We start from the raw sequence: 17,689 nt of genomic DNA on the forward strand, positions 1-17,689 counted from the left end.
TAGGGCTTTAAAACACGAACAAAATTGATTTCCCGAGGCGTGAGTAATCACTGTCCGTAAGGAATTATCCGCGGTGTATTGCGCAAGTCCCCCAGGATACAACAAAATCTTCCCAGTAATTTTTGAGGATCAAAACTAGCAAGTTACTCTTAAAAGAGTAATACCCAATGGAACCCAATATAAAATTAAAATAAAATAAAGTAAATGAGGAGAGAGAAAGTGGAAAAAATGAGAGGAGAAATAAGAAGCTTGACTATGGTGGGTGAAGAAGATGAAGAGAGTGAATGAGAGAGATGTGATCTTGAAGAGGATGGAACCCCTCTTTACATAGGGAGAGGAATCAAAGATTTTTTCCATCCCCATAACTGATTTCAATTTGCTATTGCACCTAATTTATTTTGTTGTTGTACGTTCATAACTGCATTTGACATCTTCAATCAACTTTCTCCAAAAGCTTCCGCAAGACCAAACACCGTGGGTTTGCAATATCTACTTTCTGTTTCTTTGCAATATCTACTTTATGTTTTACAACAATCCCCCACATATTGCAAAAGATAAAGATAAACAAAGAAAAAAAAATTGGGTTCATCTAAGATGTAATGCATCAGATCTGGTATAACAATCTATACCAACCAATCTTAGATTGATGAACGTAACACATAGTGTAGTTGGTATAGCAAGCTATATGAACCAAGACACTTAGTTGTGTTAGAGGTTTATCAATCACAATACACCCCCATATTACTTGTTGTTATCGATGTGTTGCACTACTAGGCCATGCGCGTGCCCGGTATTCATGAGTGCTATAGAGATCTTGCCAAGATCTCATGCAAGTGGCCCCAGTTGACACTCATATAGGTGATTTCATCAAGTGTATGCTGCAAATCATACACCACCCATAAGGGATATGAAAATCATTAAAACTTTGTAAATTGTTAAAACTCTTTTACCTCAGAATTTTAACCACAAAGTTTATCCTCTCGATAATGCAGTATCTAGCACTTTCACACACACCAAAGGAATGGACAATATTGATTTAAAATCAATATTAGTGCTAGCAGGACTAACAAGTGACTTGTTTTTACCCATATGAACCTTATTCATGGGATCTTCAATCACAAAGGTTGGGTTTCCATCACTTGTTTGTTTGCAAGTGGTATAAGTCCCATTCCTCATGATGTTTCTAAAATCATTTTTCAACCTAGGGGTTTTGTCAGAGGATCTGCCAAATTTCGTTCTGACTTGACATAATCAATAGAAATCGTTCCACTCTTTAACAGCTGTTTCACCAAATTATGTCTCAATTTATATGTTTATTCTTTCCATTGTAGCTTTTATTTATAGCTATAGCTATTGCCGATTGACAATCACAATGCATTGATATTGATGGGGTTGGTTTCATTCCTAAAGGAATGTTTGCTAAGAAGTTTTTCAACCACTTAGCTTCACTACCAACCATTTCTAGAGAAACAAACTCAAATTCCATTGTTAATCTTGCAATAATAGTTTGTCTGGCTGACCTCCATGTAACTGCACCACCCCCAAGTGTAAATACATAACCACTAGTGGATTTTGTCTCATCTGAATCAGAGATCCAGTTAGCATCACTGTACCCTTCTAGCACAGCGGGAAATCCACTATATTCAATGGCATAATCCATTGAACCTCTCAAATATTTTATGAGTCTCGCAAGTGCATCCCAATGATCCTGACTAGGACATTGAGGGTATCTACTCAGTCTACCTACTGCATAAGAAATATCTAGTCTATCAAGCTCATTAAATGCAATAAGCTCCCAATTATCTGGGCATACTGAGTTTTTTTAAATAGATTCTCTGATGTTCTTCTTTAATTTAGAGTTAGCATCATAAGGGGTACTCACTGACTTAAAGTCATAGTAACCACTTCTTAAGAAGTTTCTCAGTGTATTTTTCTTGGGATAGTAATATACTATCTCCCTTCCTTATGATTTTAACTCCTAGAATCACACTTGCTTCACCCATGTCTTTCATCTCAAACTTAGATCCAAGAAACAATTTTGTTTGAAAAACTATATCATTGCATGTACCAAAAATTAATGTCATCCATATACAAACATATAATGACATATTCACCATTTTCAGATCTAGAATACACACATTTATCAACATCATTGGTAGAAAAACCTTCACAAAGTAAAACATTATCAAGTTTTTCATGCCATTGTTTTGGTGTTTGTTTCAAACCATACAAAGATTTTAAAAGTTTGCATACTTTTTCCTTTTGACCTGGAACTACACATCCTTTAGGTTGAGTCATATAAATTTCCTCTTCTAATTCACCATTCAAAAAAGCTATTTTAACATACATTTGGTGAATTACCTACTTATGGATAGATGCTAAGGCTAGCAACACACTGATAGAGGAAATCCTAGTAACAGGTGCAAAAGTATCAAAGTAATCTATGTTATGTTTTTTAGTAAAACCTTTAGCAACTAATCTTGCCTTATATTTCTCTATGGATCCATCAGGATGGTACTTCTTCTTAAAGATCCACTTACAACTAAGGTCCACGTATTATTTTTCTTAATTGAATCAAGATCAATTTTAATGGTCTTATCCCAATGTTTAGCATCAGGAGCACTGATAGCTTCAAAAAAACTTATTGGATCATTCTCAACTAGATAAGTATAAAAGTCATCTCCAAAAGATGTTTCCTTTCTCTGTCTTTTACTTCTCCTAACATCCTCACTCATAGGGTGTTTTACCAGTTTTCCTATGTTGTATCCTATTTTGCAAAAAATACGCAGTAAGCAGAGATTCACCCAATAAATTATCAGGAGTATTAGAACTAATAAGCATGACATTCATCATTTCTTTAAGAGTCCTATTTTTCCTTTCAGCTACTCCATTAGACTCAGGTGAATACGGTGGGGTTACTTCATGAATAATACCTTCTTTTTCATAATAATCATTAAATAAAACATATTCACCACCTCTATCTGATATAATTCTTTTAATTTTCTTATCCAATTGATTTTCTACTTCCGCTTTATAAGTTAAGAACATGTCAAACGCTTCATCCTTATGTTTAATTAAATACACTTTGGTGTATCTAGAAAAATCATCTATAAAAGTTACAAAATAATTTTTACCACCTCTAGACATGGTTTGTTTTAAATCAGGAAGGTCAATATGAATTAAACCAAGAATTTCAGTTTGACGTTCTACAGAGTAACATGTTTTCTTTGTTATTTTAGATTCTACGCATACATCACATTTACTATTTTGTTTGTCATGCATGTTGATTAATCCTAGTCGTTGCAATTTCATAACATACAAAGAATTCACATGTCCTAATCTACCATGTCATATATCATACGAGTCACCAATATAAGCAGAAGATTCAGATTCATTCATAATTTCATAAATGTTCAATACAAAAAAGCCTTGATCACAATATCCCTTTCCCACAAAAACATTGTATTTTGTCATAACAATCTTGTCAGATGACCTGGCTTTAGGAGGATAGTCATCTTTGACCCTATGTCTGCACTGAGGTGCATGATGACCTGGCTTTTCACAGACAAAGCAATTACCCTTTTTCTTGAAAGTGGGGTTAGTTCCATTGGGACGAGAGAATTTATTATATTTCTTTTTATGATCAAATTTTTTCTCGTACCTTTTTGGAGTTGGTTTGTCTTCTACCACATTTGCTTTGGCAGACAAAGTTTTGGCCTTTGCAGCAGTGCACTCCTTCCTATTTATGTCTTCGATGATGATTTGGGTGATCAGGTTTGATAGTGACTGTACCGCCCTGGAAGTCGGAAGTGATGACGTGGCACCAAGCTACAGAGTAGGCGTGTGGATAAGGCGCCAGAGTGGCAGAAGGGAAGGAAGTCGGGTGGTTCGTGTAATCGCCAGTTATTAAGTTGGCGTGCTCCGATCTTCAACATACCAGGCGATCGCCCAGTTGAAGAAGAAGTCGCCAGATGTGAACTCAGGCGACCAAGTGATTGGAGATCGCCAGAACAAAGCACATCGCTGAAGGTGAAGGTGGTGCAGATTACGAAGGCGGCCGGCGAGACCACAGGGAAGGTGTACGAGAGCACCCTAACTTGCCCGTTCCAGTAGAGATCGCACTCTCAAGTTAGCTATGCACTGGGCAGAACCATGCATAAGTAACTTAGCCAAAAGGAGAGTCAGAAGCAGCGCCCAAGTCAAGGAGGCTCCAGATGGTGGCACGTGTACGACCGGATGCGAGCCACGTGTCCAGGTCTGTAACTGCCAGGAGAGAGAAAGTGACCAGGTATATAAGAGTTCTCAACAAACTTTCTGAGGTACGCACGTTCAGATTACACTCTTTACGCTTGCGAGTTCTAGAGCTTACTGTGAGAGAGAACATTGCACGGTTCCTTGAGATTTCTTGAGTGTTCTTGCTCTTAGTATTTGGTGGTGCTGTCACTGACTTGGGCGTTGGAGTGCGATCGGCCGCAGCGGCGCCGCTCTGTTCTTTTGCAGGTTCTTGAGGTGGATCTCGAAGAAGAACGGAAGCTTGAAGCGGTGCACACGTCGATCCTTTGACGAGGCAGTTTCCAGCGTTCTGGTCAACAGGCAGGATCATCAGGCGCCCACCGTGGGACCGTGTAAAACTTGCTCCCATCCACAGCGTGAGTTCTTGGAGGTTTTCGAAGTTTTCTGCGTGGTTGTGTGCTGGTGCAACCATCGTTCGCTGTTTGTTTGAGATTTGTTCGGTGGATTCGTGTTTTATACCGTTTGTTTGGGTTGTCGATCGGTGAAGTGAGGTTTTCCTGCTGTTTACGCGTGATTTGTTCAGTGGAGTTGAGTTCTTTCGATCGTCTGGTTATCCGCGAGAAAAGCGGTGGTTTCTGGTGGAGTTGTAAGTTTGTTGGAAGGTTTGCGGTGTTTTTGAGTTTTCTTGCGGAGTTTCGCACAGTTTTTCCGATTGATCGCTGAGTCGATCGTAGCTGAAGTAAGTGTCGTTCGCTGCATTCTGTGATTCGCTGAGTTTCATGAGAAAAATGAGAAGCAATCGTTCAAGTCCAGTTGCGCCCGTCGCTGCTGAAGGCGCCGCCGCCATGACCATGGCACAAATGGCAGAGATGATGCGTTCGTTGCAGGCAACTGTGGAAGCCTCGCGCATAGAACAGGCGAGAATGCATGAGGACCTGGTCGCCTCTCGCGCCAGGAATGAGGAGCTCAGCAAGGTGACTGAGGAGCTGCGTCAAGCTCTTCAGGAGCAGCAAGGGCGTTCTTCTGCTGAAGAGGTTGCGCCGTCGTCGCCACCTCGTGTTTTTCCTATGCCTTTTGTTCAGGCGATTACTGACACGCCTATCCCTGCGAGTGTGGTCCCTGTTAAGGCTGTTTTCACCGGCGTGGAGGATCCTGAGGCTCATCTCACCACGTTCCATACGCAGATGATGCTGTCAGGGGGATCAAACGCCGTGTACTGCAAGATGTTCGTGAGCACGCTCCAGGGAACGGCGCTGGAATGGTTTGTGAGCCTGCCTAACGGTCACATAACCAGTTCTCAACAGTTCTCGAAGATTTTCGTCGAGCAGTACATTGTGAATAAGGCGCCGCCCAGGGTGTCTTATGATCTGTTCGATATAAGGCAATATCAGGGAGAGTCCCTCAGAGACTACTTGAATCGCTTTGGGGCGCAGATGGTCAGATCGCCGGCCAAGGATGAGGAAATGCTGGTCTATGCATTCAAGAAGGGCGTGTTGCCGGGACCATTCTGCGAGGCGTTGATCAGGGCACACCCCGCCACGTTTGCTGAGGTTAGGCGACTTGCGGTGGCCCACATCACCGACGAGAGCGAAGTCGCCGAGAAGAGGGGAAGCGTGGCTTCTGCCAGGCCACGCGCCCAGACGAGGATCCAGCCGCAGAGGGTGCTGGAGACAGCGGCGGCCAGGAGGGATCAGAGGACTCGCCATCCTTATGATCCAAGGAAGAACAAGGGTAGGGGCCAAGGACGCCAGCAACCAGCACGCCGGGAATACAATCGCCCGCCTAAGCACAAGTTTGTCATGGGATTGGCGGATCTGATCGCCATTCCCAATATATCCGCGAGGTTGAAAGCGCCAAAAAAGGTGGGCGACAAGGTGCTGGGACCAAAACCAGACGCCTGGTGTGAGTTTCACCAGGGCTTTGGCCATACAGTGGACTCGTGCTTAGCATTAGGATACCAGCTCGACGATTTGGTAAAGAGCGGGTTCCTAAATGATTATTTGCTGGACAGAAGGACGGGGGGCGCGTCGAGCTCCCAACCAGCAGGTGCTGAAGCTCAGCAGCACGAGATGCCCACACACGGAGAAATCCATACCATTGCAGGGGGTTTCTCAGGAGGTGGATGCACCGCATCACAGAGGAAGAAGTATGCAAGGTCTGTGATGACGGTGGATATGTTTGAAGACCACTCGCCGGAAGTGGATATCACATTCACCAAGCAAGATCTCCGGGATGTTGTGCCTCATGACAACGATCCCATAGTAATTTCGCTGATAACAGCAGGAAGAAAGGTCCACAGGGTGCTGGTGGACCAAGGAAGCTCGGCAGATGTGATGTTTTGGCCGACTTTCACGCAGCTAGAGCTGCCCCTTGACCAGCTGAGGCCCTATGGAGGGTGTTTGTATGGGTTCGCTGGTGACCAAGTGGAGGTCAGGGGGTACATAGAACTGAGGACAACGTTTACAGATGTGGCGGGTTCAAGAACGGAGAAAATCAAGTACCTCGTTGTAAACGCTCCTTCAGCATACAACATCCTGTTGGGGAGGCCCACCCTCAACAGGATAGGTGCCATACCATCGACCCGGCACATGAAGGTGAAGTTGCCGTCCATGGAAGGGGTGGTTATCACCATCAAATCCGATCAGAAGGAAGCAAAGAAGTGCTATGAGAATAGCCTGAAAAACAAGAGGTCGGTGAGTTACGTAACAACCACCTCGCCTCCTGGTGTGAAGCCCAGATCGACGGTAACATAAGAGACCACCGGAAGGGACGTGGAGATGGTGGATGCTGAGCTAGGGGATGGGAATGCCGGTCTGGAAGAGGAAGAGGCAAGGAATCGCCCTGAGGAAGCGAGAGAACTGGGAATCGCCAGGGCGGTGATCGCCAGAGAAACCAGACCAAAACCCGTCGAGCAGTGGCTCGAGAGGGAAATCGGGGGAAAGATCTTCAAGCTGGGAAGATCCCTGGAGGTTGAGCTCCAGGACCAGATTGCCAAGGTGATTGAGCGGCATCTGGACGCATTTGCATGGTCCGCTTCGGACATGCCCGGGATCGACCCCGACTTCTTGTGCCATCATCTGGCGATGGATAATTTGGTGAGACCAGTGCGACAAAGAAGAAGAAAGTTCAACGAGGAGAGGAGGCAGGCGATCAGGGACGAAACACAGAAACTCCTCGCTGCAGGCCACATCAGGGAAGTCCAGTACCCTGAATGGCTAGCAAATGTCGTGCTGGTGAAGAAGAGTAACGGGAAATGGCGCATGTGCGTCGATTTCACCGACCTGAACAAAGCTTGCCCAAAGGATTCGTATCCTTTACCAAGCATAGACGCCCTGGTCGATAGTGCTGCAGGGTGTAAGTTGCTGAGTTTCCTGGATGCCTTCTCGGGATATAATCAGATCAAGATGCATCCCATGGATGAAGAGAAGACAGCCATCATGACGGAGAGATCGTGCTATTGCTATAAGGTGATGCCGTTTGGGCTGAAGAACGCCGGGGCCACGTACCAGAGGCTGATGGATCGTGTACTTGCACCAATGCTGGGAAGGAACGTGCAAGCGTACGTCGATGACATGGTCGTGACCTCGCCGGAAAAGAGCAAGCACGTTGCAGACTTGGAAGAATTGTTCACGACGATCGCCAAGTTCAGATTAAAGCTTAATCCAGAGAAATGCATTTTCGGCGTGGAGGCGGGAAAGTTTTTGGGTTTCCTCTTGACTGAAAGAGGCATAGAGGCCAACCCTGATAAGTGTGCCGCCATCTTGGCGATGAGGAGCCCAGCTACGGTGAAAGAAGTCCAGCAGCTAACAGGTCGGATGGCAGCCCTGTCTCGCTTCGTGTCAGCTAGCGGAGAAAAGGGCCATCCCTATTTTCAGTGCCTGAGGCGCAATAATAAGTTTGTTTGGACGAAAGAGTGCGAGGAAGCTTTCGTCAAGCTGAAGGAGTATCTGGCGAGCCCGCCGGTTCTGTGCAAACCGCTGGTGGGAACCCCTCTCAGGTTGTATTTTGCTGTAACTGAGAGGGCGGTGAGTGCGGTGCTCGCCCAGGATCAAGATCAAGCTCAGAAGCCTATTTATTTTGTGAGTAAGGTGTTGCAGGGCCCCGAGACAAGATATCAGGCCCTAGAAAAGGCTGTGTTGGCTGTGGTATTTGCGGCGAGGAGGTTGCGCCACTACTTCCATAGCTTCACAATACTGGTGATGACTGACCTGCCCATCGAGAAGGTCCTGAAGAAGCCTGACGTTGCGGGAAGGATGGTGAAGTGGGCAGTGGAATTGTCAGAGTTTGATATTAAATATGAGCCCCGAGGCCCGATCAAGGGGCAAATCTTTGCAGATTTCGTGGTCGAGCTCTCATCTGAGGCAACGCGAGTTGAAGGGGATGATTTCCGTTGGGTAATCTCGGTGGATGGATCGTCGAACCAGCAGGGTAGCGGTGCTGGAGTCATTTTGGAAGGACCCAACGGCGTGCTGATCGAACAATCTCTGAGGTTTGCCTTCAAAGCCAGTAACAATCAAGCAGAATATGAAGCGCTGATCGCCGGGATTTTGCTGGCCAAAGAGATGGGAGCCAGGGTACTGATGGCTAAGAGTGACTTGCTGCTAGTCACGGGGCAAGTAACAGGCGAGTTCCAGGCTAAAGATCCACAAATGGCGGCTTACTTGGAGTATGTGCAGGAGTTGAAGAGTTCCTTTGCCTCCTTTGAAGTAGTGCATGTGCCCAGAGAGCAGAATGCCCGAGCTGACTTGCTAGCCAAGCTCGCCAACTCAGGCAAGGGGGGTAGACAGAGGACGGTGATTCAAGAAACTCTGAGGACGCCAAGAGCATTTGTAGCAGATCACTTGGTTCTTCAGATAAGCAAGTCGACGGAGAAAGCAGCGAGAAGTCATAAGTCTCTGACGCAAGAAACGCTGAGATCGCCGAGAATTAGAGCATGTCGAGGTGAGAAGGTGAACATGACGCAGGTTTGCGCTATCCATGAGCCAGACACCTGGATAACACAGTACAAGCGGTGCCTGGCAGATGGCCTTCTCCCACTGGATCCGACAGAGGCTAGGAAGGTAAAGAAAAATTCTAGCAAGTACACGTTGATTGATGGCGATCTGTACAGGTTTGGGTTCACTCACCCACTCCTGGAATGTGTACATGGCGAGAAGTGCACGAGAATCATGGCAGAGCTCCACGAAGGTATATGCGGAAGCCACGTCGGGGGTCGAGCTCTGGCCGCGAGGACTCTCCGTGCAGGTTACTACTGGCCATCGATGAGAGAAGATTGCAAGAAGTATGCCCAATGCTGCAAACAATGCCAGCAGCACGCCGATTGGCATAAGGCGCCTCCCGAGGAGTTGAAGTTGATCTATAGCCCTTGGCCGTTTCATACCTGGGGAATCGACATCCTGGGGCCTTTCCCGCTGGCGATCAGGCAGATAAAGTACTTGGTGGTGGCGATTGAATATTTCACCAAGTGGATCGAAGCACAACCAGTGGCCCAGATCACCGCACACAAGATCGAAGGTTTCGTGTGGAAAAACATTGTGTGCCGGTTTGGAGTGCCTAAGCGCCTGGTGTCGGACAATGGGACTCAGTTTGCAAGCCATTTTTTGAAGAAGCTTTGCGAAGGGGTGGGAATTCAACAAGTGTTTACATCCGTCGAGCACCCTCAGACAAATGGCCAGGTGGAGTCGGCTAATCGGGTGTTGCTGAGAGGATTGAAGAGAAGGCTAGAGAAAGCCAAGGGAAGCTGGGCTGAGGAAGTGCCCCGTATAGTCTGGGCATACCACACCACCGAGCAGTCAGGAACCCACGAGACCCCGTTCAGCTTGGTCTATGGGTGTGATGCGATGATTCCAGTAGAGATTCAGGAGAGCTCGCCGAGATTCCAGAACTTCGTAGAGGAAGACTCGAATGAAGAGAGAAGGCTGAACCTGGATCTACTGGAGGAGGTCAGGGAAGAGGCGAGATTGAAGGCTGAAGTGGTGAAGAGAAGGGTTGAACGAAGGTACAACTCGAGGGTGATGCCAAGGCAGTTTAGAGAAGGCGACCTGGTGATGAGAAAGGCCCACCAGTACGAGATGGAGAATAAACTGTCGCCCAAGTGGACTGGACCGTTCAGAATAATCGAGGCACTCGGGAACGGCGCCTACCGCTTAGAGACATTGGAAGGAGGGGAGATTCCTCGCACTTGGAACGCCACGCACTTGAAGTTGTATTACAGTTGAGAACTTTGTAAGTAAAGATAAACACGAGTTACATTACAATGTCTCTGTTAAAACAGTTTGAAGGGGGCACTCTTTTTTCCCTAAGGAGGGTTTTTAACGAGGCCACCCAATAAAAGAAGAGTTTTCAAAGTACAAGTTGTTTTAGATTGCGTGCCTGTTGTTTTTAGAAAGTTTTGAAGAAAGACATTGTCACTTATATGCGACTCAAGGCGAGTTAAAGATATATTGCATGCTTTCTAAAAAGTTTTAAGTCCTCATCGTTTTTCGGCGATTGGAGGCATCAGTTAAAGTTTTTTAAGTCCTCATCGTTTTTCGGCGATTGGAGGCATCAGTTAAAGTTTTTTAAGTCCTCATCGTTTTTCGGCGATTGGAGGCATCAGTTAAAGTTTTTAAGTCCTCATCGTTTTTCGGCGATTGGAGGCATCAGTTAAAGTTTTTAAGTCCTCATCGTTTTTCGACGATCGGAGGCACCAGTTAAAAGACCTCAACGCCCTCGCGCGTCCTGAGGCAAGTTAAAGACCTCCTCGTCGTTGAGCGAGTGCAGGCAAGGAAGAGTGAAAAGTCCTCAGTGTTTCTGGGAGCGAGAAGATGTAACCCCTGGGGCAATGTAGAGGCACCAGTGAAAAGTCCTCAGTGTTTCTGGGGGCGAGAAGATGTAACCCCTGGGGCAATGTAGAGGCACCAGTAAAAAGTCCTCAGTGTTTCTGGGGGCGAGAAGATGTAACCCCTGGGGCAATGTAGAGGCAAGTAAAAGACCTTCTCGCCTATGAGCGAGTTCAGGCAAGTAAAAGACCTTCTCGCCTATGAGCGAGTTCAGGCAAGTAAAAGACCTTCTCGCCTATGAGCGAGTTCAGGCGAGTAAAAGACCTTCTCGCCTATGAGCGAATTCAGGCGAGTTAAAAGACCTTCTCGCCGATGAGCAAGTTAAGGCAAGATAAAATCCTTCTCGTCTCGAACGAGTTCAGGTATGGTGTTAAGGGTGGACGAAGTTTGGAAGGTGGCTAAAGGAGGTTCGAAGAGAGCGCCTAGCCACCCGGCCTGTGGTCCTGAAGTTCAGGAAGGTAGAGGAGGATCCGAAAGGCGCCTCTACCCCCAAATCAAAGAACAATGGCCAAGGCGTGAAGCCAGAAAGAAGCTGATCGCCAAGAGTCTCTGGCGACCAGGAAAAGTTCAAACAGTGGCGAGAAAGTTAAAAGACCCGTTTTGATGGAGCAGATCGGCTGAAGCAGTGTTTAAGCCAGTAGCTGAGTCAAAGTTTGTTGCTTGAGGAATATTTTTACGATAAGGTTAATTGCCTTAAGATTACGAGTTGTCAAAGTGATTGTTGCTTGAAGTTGAAGTGGTTTTAAGCAGTTAAGTCAAAGATCGTGCCTGCAGTTTCGCTAAGTCTCTTCTTTGAAGTAAAGTACGCAAGAAAAGTTAAAGCAGGTGAAGAAGTTATAAGAGGAAAAACATAGACTTTGTCATTAACAGTGAATATCAGTTCAAAACATATGTACGAAAGGACATAAAGTTTGTTACAAGGGATATACAAGGGAAAGTGTAAAAGTAGTAGATGGATTAGATTGATCAGTCTTCGGCGGGCACCACTTTTCCATCCACCACTTCATTATTCAGCGACACCATGCTGAGATCCAGATCAGGGAACAAGCAGGCGAACTGTTCCCGTGCAGCCTCGAATCCGACAGCCAGAATTTGGGCGGAACTCAGATTGAGATCTTCAATTTGCTTCTTGAGCCCTTCAATCTGTTTCTCGAGTTCTTCAGCTTGTTCTTTCAGCCCCTTATTCTGTTGCTCCAGCTCTTCAAGTTGCTTTTTGAGTTGTTCGTTGGTTTCTTGAGCTTGGAGAAGGTCTTCAACAACCTCCTTGGATTCCGCTTGCACTTGGCCCAATTCAGCAGCTATCTTTCCCTTCTCTTTGTTGGCCTCGGCGAGATCAGCTATGGCGTCGTCCCTCGCCTTTTCCACCTGTCCAAGGAGTTTCTCCCGCTCGGCTGACCTTTGCTCTAGCTTCTTCACCTTGACGGCGTCGGCCTTTATGAGAGCCTCCAGGTCAGCCACCCTGACCCGGTAAGGCACAATCTTGCTCTCCAGTTCGATCTTTTCTTGAGCAAGTTGTTGCACCTTGTGGCGGAGGTCAGTGGCCTCCTTGCGTGCCAGCCTGAGCTCGGTGCTCATTGCGTCCTCCACTCGGGAGTGTTCAATTTCTGCGAGCGTCAGGTTGAAGGACAACTTCTCCACCTCGACCCTCATGGTGCTGTTTTCAGTTCTGAGGTTGAAGAGGTCGTCCTGGAGTTTCCTGGTGGAGCCCTCCACGGCTCTGGTTATGACGGCGGGGATGTCATCTGCTATCGTCTTCAGCTTAGCAGATAGAGGCTCCCACATCCGTGTAACCTCGAGAGGGAGGTTTGCTGCGGGAGCCTGTTGTTGGTTCTCGTCGCCACCTTCCTTAGCAGGTTCTTCAGTAGGCACTTCTCGGCGTGGCGACGACATCGGGGATTCAGTGATCAGAATCGGAGAGGTATGAGCAACCTCATCCCCAATTGGAGCAACCTCTGCAACTGAGGCATTTGAAGGGGGACCCCCTCCAGCTGATACGAATGGTGTGGAGGCGCTCGGGGGGTCCTCCATGAAATTTGGTTCTTGGGCCTCAACCGCTTGTGGGGGCGCAGTGGCCAGTGGAGGTGCAGTGGCCAGCGGGATCGCTTGGACTGGTGAAACAGGAGCTTGTGGGGGCGGCGATGATGGAGGAGGAGCAGGCGTGGATGGTGGCGTTGACGTAGGAAGAGGGGGTGATGCAGGTGGTGAAGAAGGTGCCACCCTCTTCCTCTTCGTGACAAGGCCATCTTCAGTGGCCTCGTCGTCCTCCTCTTCCTCTTCGTGGATCACTTGAGGAGCTTTCCTCTTGGGCCTTCTGAGGACGAGTTTTTTACGTTGGGTGGCGGGTTGGACATCAGAGGGAGTCGGGCCCTTAGGTGGCGATCGTCCGTGGGCGATGGCTTTCTCCACCACCGAGTTGGGCACTGTTTGAGAGCCCGTCGCCAACCCGTGGGTTCGGGCGAGCGCCCTCAATTCCGCGAGCTTGCCTTGGCCCAACATGTTATCTGCATAAAGCGAAAATACAGGAGTTAGTTCAGAGAAAAAAGTCAATGCACAAGGCAGTATGAAACAGCAAAGCGGATAAAGAGTGCAGAAAAATAAAACCAAAGTCTTGCGCGCAACGCACAAGACGCCCAGAAACAGTTGGCAAAGCAGTATTGAAACAACAGGTTAAATGTTCTAACCTATTCGAATTTCGAGCTGGTCCTCGTAGAATTCGAAGCAAATCAGGGTGGTGGTAAGGAAGGTGATGTTGGCCTCCGCCACACTCTTCCAAAAGAGACAGAGGTCTCTATCCAATGCACCCATGCTGTCAGGACTTCTGGGTCTCCTGAAGCAGCTCTTGGACTCTTTCTTCCCCTTGTCCACCCAGTACAAGGGGAAGTCGTCGAGTAGGGAGGCGTCCTTGTCATTGGGGCGCACTTGGACGAACTTCCCTTTCCAATCTTTATAGGACTGCTGGAAGATGGAGAAGATCGACCTCCCAGCGATCCCATTTAAGCTAACCCATAGGCAGTCTCCCGGGTGCTTGGCTTCGAAGAGAAACAAAAACACGTCTACGGATGCGGGCAGCCCCAGGTGGTCGCACATCACTTGAAATGCTCGCACAAACGCCAACTGTTGGGGTGAAGCTGGGCGGCGGCAATGTTGAGCTCGGTGAGGAGTTCCCTCTCGAATCGAGTATAGGGAAACTTCAGTTTCACCTTCTTGAATAGTGTTGTGTAAACGAAGCAGAAGGGCCCGTCAGCACTCGCCTTATCATCAGCACAAACGGGCAGATCGGGGGGGCAAGGTAGCACTATCATCTTCTCATCGTGCTCCTTGTGAAACGTTTGGTTAGGTTCATCCCCCTTAGTCAGTCGCAAAACTGCCCCAGCAGTGTTCACGGAAGACGTTTCCCTCAACAGGGTCGAGTTGGCCCAGGGGTAGAGTTTTTTGAAGTCTGGAGGGGGAACGGGGGCTCCTCCGGTGGTAGGTGGAGTCGCCTGGGCCAGGCTGGGACGAGAAGGTGCAGGCTTCTCAGCCTGAGAGGATGATGCACCGCGCGCTCGCGGTTGCGGGTTGAGTGCTTGAGAAGAAGGGTTTCGCGATGAAGGAGGAGGATTCGGGGTGATCTTTGAGCGAGTCATTCTCGAAGCTGCAAAGGAAGAAGAAAAGGAGAAACGATCAGGGTTCGCAAAGGCTGACTCGATCATGGGAGAAGGGTGAAAAACGAACGAACGAAGGTTCGTTGTAACGATAGATGAAGCCCTAAGTAACGAGAAAGGAGAAATGGAAAAATAACCCACAACGTATGCACCAGACAGTTACAGGATGATGCGAATCGGTTAAAATGCAAGAAAAACCAGCAGAAGAAGGAAAGTAGGTACTTTTTGATGATCAGGAAGACGATGAAGGATGATGATGGTTCAGGATGTTGAAGAGCGCTGAGAGAGTTTTTTGCAGGAGAAGGTGAGAGCGTTTGAGAATACGAAGAAGAGTGATGGAACAGTAAAGTGAAAATGGGTTTAAGAGTTTTTTCGAAATGGGTTTGGGAAGCGCAAACGGTAACTGAAGGTAACCGTTGATGAAGCCACGTGTCGAGTGATGGGTGAAGGGGTTTGGTGGAGCGTCAGAGAAGCAGAAGGTACAACCGCTTGGAATTCTGCGTCAGTGCCACGTAGACCGGTGTTGACGTGACTCTTTCAGTCTTTTCGCTGGACAAGTCTTCGCTTAAGACTGGGGGGCTTGTGTACCGCCCTGGAAGTCGGAAGTGATGACGTGGCACCAAGCTACAGAGTAGGCGTGTGGATAAGGCGCCAGAGTGGCAGAAGGGAAGGAAGTCGGGTGGTTCGTGTAATCGCCAGTTATTAAGTTGGCGTGCTCCGATCTTCAACATACCAGGCGATCGCCCAGTTGAAGAAGAAGTCGCCAGATGTGAACTCAGGCGACCAAGTGATTGGAGATCGCCAGAACAAAGCACATCGCCGAAGGTGAAGGTGGTGCAGATTACGAAGGCGGCCGGCGAGACCACAGGGAAGGTGTACGAGAGCACCCTAACTCGCCCGTTCCAGTAGAGATCGCACTCTCAAGTTAGCTATGCACTGGGCAGAACCATGCATAAGTAACTTACCCAAAAGGAGAGTCAGAAGCAACGCCCAAGTCAAGGAGGCTCCAGATGGTGGCACGTGTACGATCGGATGCGAGCCACGTGTCCAGGTCTGTAACTGCCAGGAGAGAGAAAGTGACCAGGTATATAAGAGTTCTCAACGAACTTTCTGAGGTACGCACGTTCAGATTACACTCTTTACGCTTGCGAGTTCTAGAGCTTACTGTGAGAGAGAACATTGCACGGTTCCTTGAGATTTCTTGAGTGTTTTTGCTCTTAGTATTTGGTGGTGTTGTCACTGACTTGGGCGTTGGAGTGCGATCGGCCGCAGCGGCGCCGCTCTGTTCTTTTGCAGGTTCTTGAGGTGGATCTCGAAGAAGAACGGAAGCTTGAAGCGGTGCACACGTCGATCCTTTGACAAGGCAGTTTCCAGCGTTCTGGTCAACAGGCAGGATCAGTGACATTTGTTTGTGTTTGTGCTTCAGTTGTTGTTTGTAATCCGTCCAAGATTGCGGAAGTTTTTCGATCAAGAGTTTAGACACAAATTCATCTGACAAGGTTATGCTTTCAGTTTTGATATCTTCAATCAACTTGTGATATTCATTTATCTGGATTTTGATGTCTTTGCCTTCGATCATCTCCCAGCGGTAGTAGTTTGCAATTACGAACCTTTGTCTGATAATGTCTTCGGCAGTATATTTGAGGATAAGAGAGTCCCAAATATCTTTTGCATTATTATAAGAAGCATAGACAACGAACAAATCGTTAGATAAAACACTGAGTAAGGTGTGATGACATACCTTATTTGCATGGATCCAATCATCAACTTATTTCGTAGTCGTGGTTGAGTCGGGTTTGGAAGTTGTAAGTGCAAGAGCAACTGCATACATGTCCAATAGGGTGGACACGCGTTCTTGCCAACGTCGGAAATTCTGACCGTGAAGACTTCAATTTTTGAGACATCCGAAAATGGTTTCACAAAAATGGTTTGCGTTGCGGAAACAACATTTGACATTCCTGGAGCAGCGTTGTTGTTGTTGTCCGTATTTTCAGCCATAAGTCCTTAGAATTGTAGTACTTAGGCTTTAAAACACGAACAAAATTGATTTCCTGAGGTGTGAGTAATCATTGTCCGTAAGGACTTATCCGCGGTGTATTGCACAAGTCCCATAGGATACAACATAATCTTCCTGGTAATTTTTGAGGATGAGAACTAGCAAATTACTCTTAAAAGAGTAATACCCAATGGAACCCAATATAAAATTAAAATAAAGTAAATGAGGAGAGAGAAAGTGGAAAAAATTAGAGGAGAAATAAGAAGCTTCACTGTGGTGGGTGAAGAAGATGAAGAGAGTGTATGAGAGAGATGTGATCTTGAAGAGGATGAAACCCCTCTTTATATAGGGAAAGAAATCAAAGATTTTTTCCATCTCCATAACTGATTTCAATTTGTTGTTGTACTAATTTATTTTGTTGTTATACGTTCATAACTGCATTTGACATCTTCAATCAACTTTCTCCAAAAGATTTCGCAAGACGAGGCACCGCGGGTTTGGAATGTAAAGACCATATGGTTGAAACTCGAAGGGCATTCGTTGATTAATATATAACATAGAACGAAAAAGATAAAACCTAAATCAGATTACCATGTGCATTATTCAATACAATTATAATTCATTCAATGAGAGTGGTGTTTGATGACAATTGCAATCCATTGAAACCCCTATAAGATCTTACTCTCCCTATTAGCTACACACTTAATGTTCTGTACACCCATTTATCATCCACAACTTCGTTGATGTGCGTAATTGGAGTCACTCTATGAACATTGATAGATTGTTTACATTTAATTTGACCAAAAAATGAAGCTCAAAACACTACAAATAAAAGGTGAAACCATGTAACAGGACTACAATAATGACCCGTCATGGGTTACTTGACTCAGCCGCACCACGAACCAATTCACGTGTCTCACAAAATAAGCTCGTACATGTAAGTTGTACTAGCTCGTAACGACTTCAACAACGATGTTGAATGGAAGTCATTTTAG

Source organism: Phaseolus vulgaris, chromosome 1 (assembly GCF_051622355.1).
Source record: "Phaseolus vulgaris cultivar YP4 chromosome 1, ASM5162235v1, whole genome shotgun sequence".
NCBI classification, from domain to species: domain Eukaryota; kingdom Viridiplantae; phylum Streptophyta; class Magnoliopsida; order Fabales; family Fabaceae; genus Phaseolus; species Phaseolus vulgaris.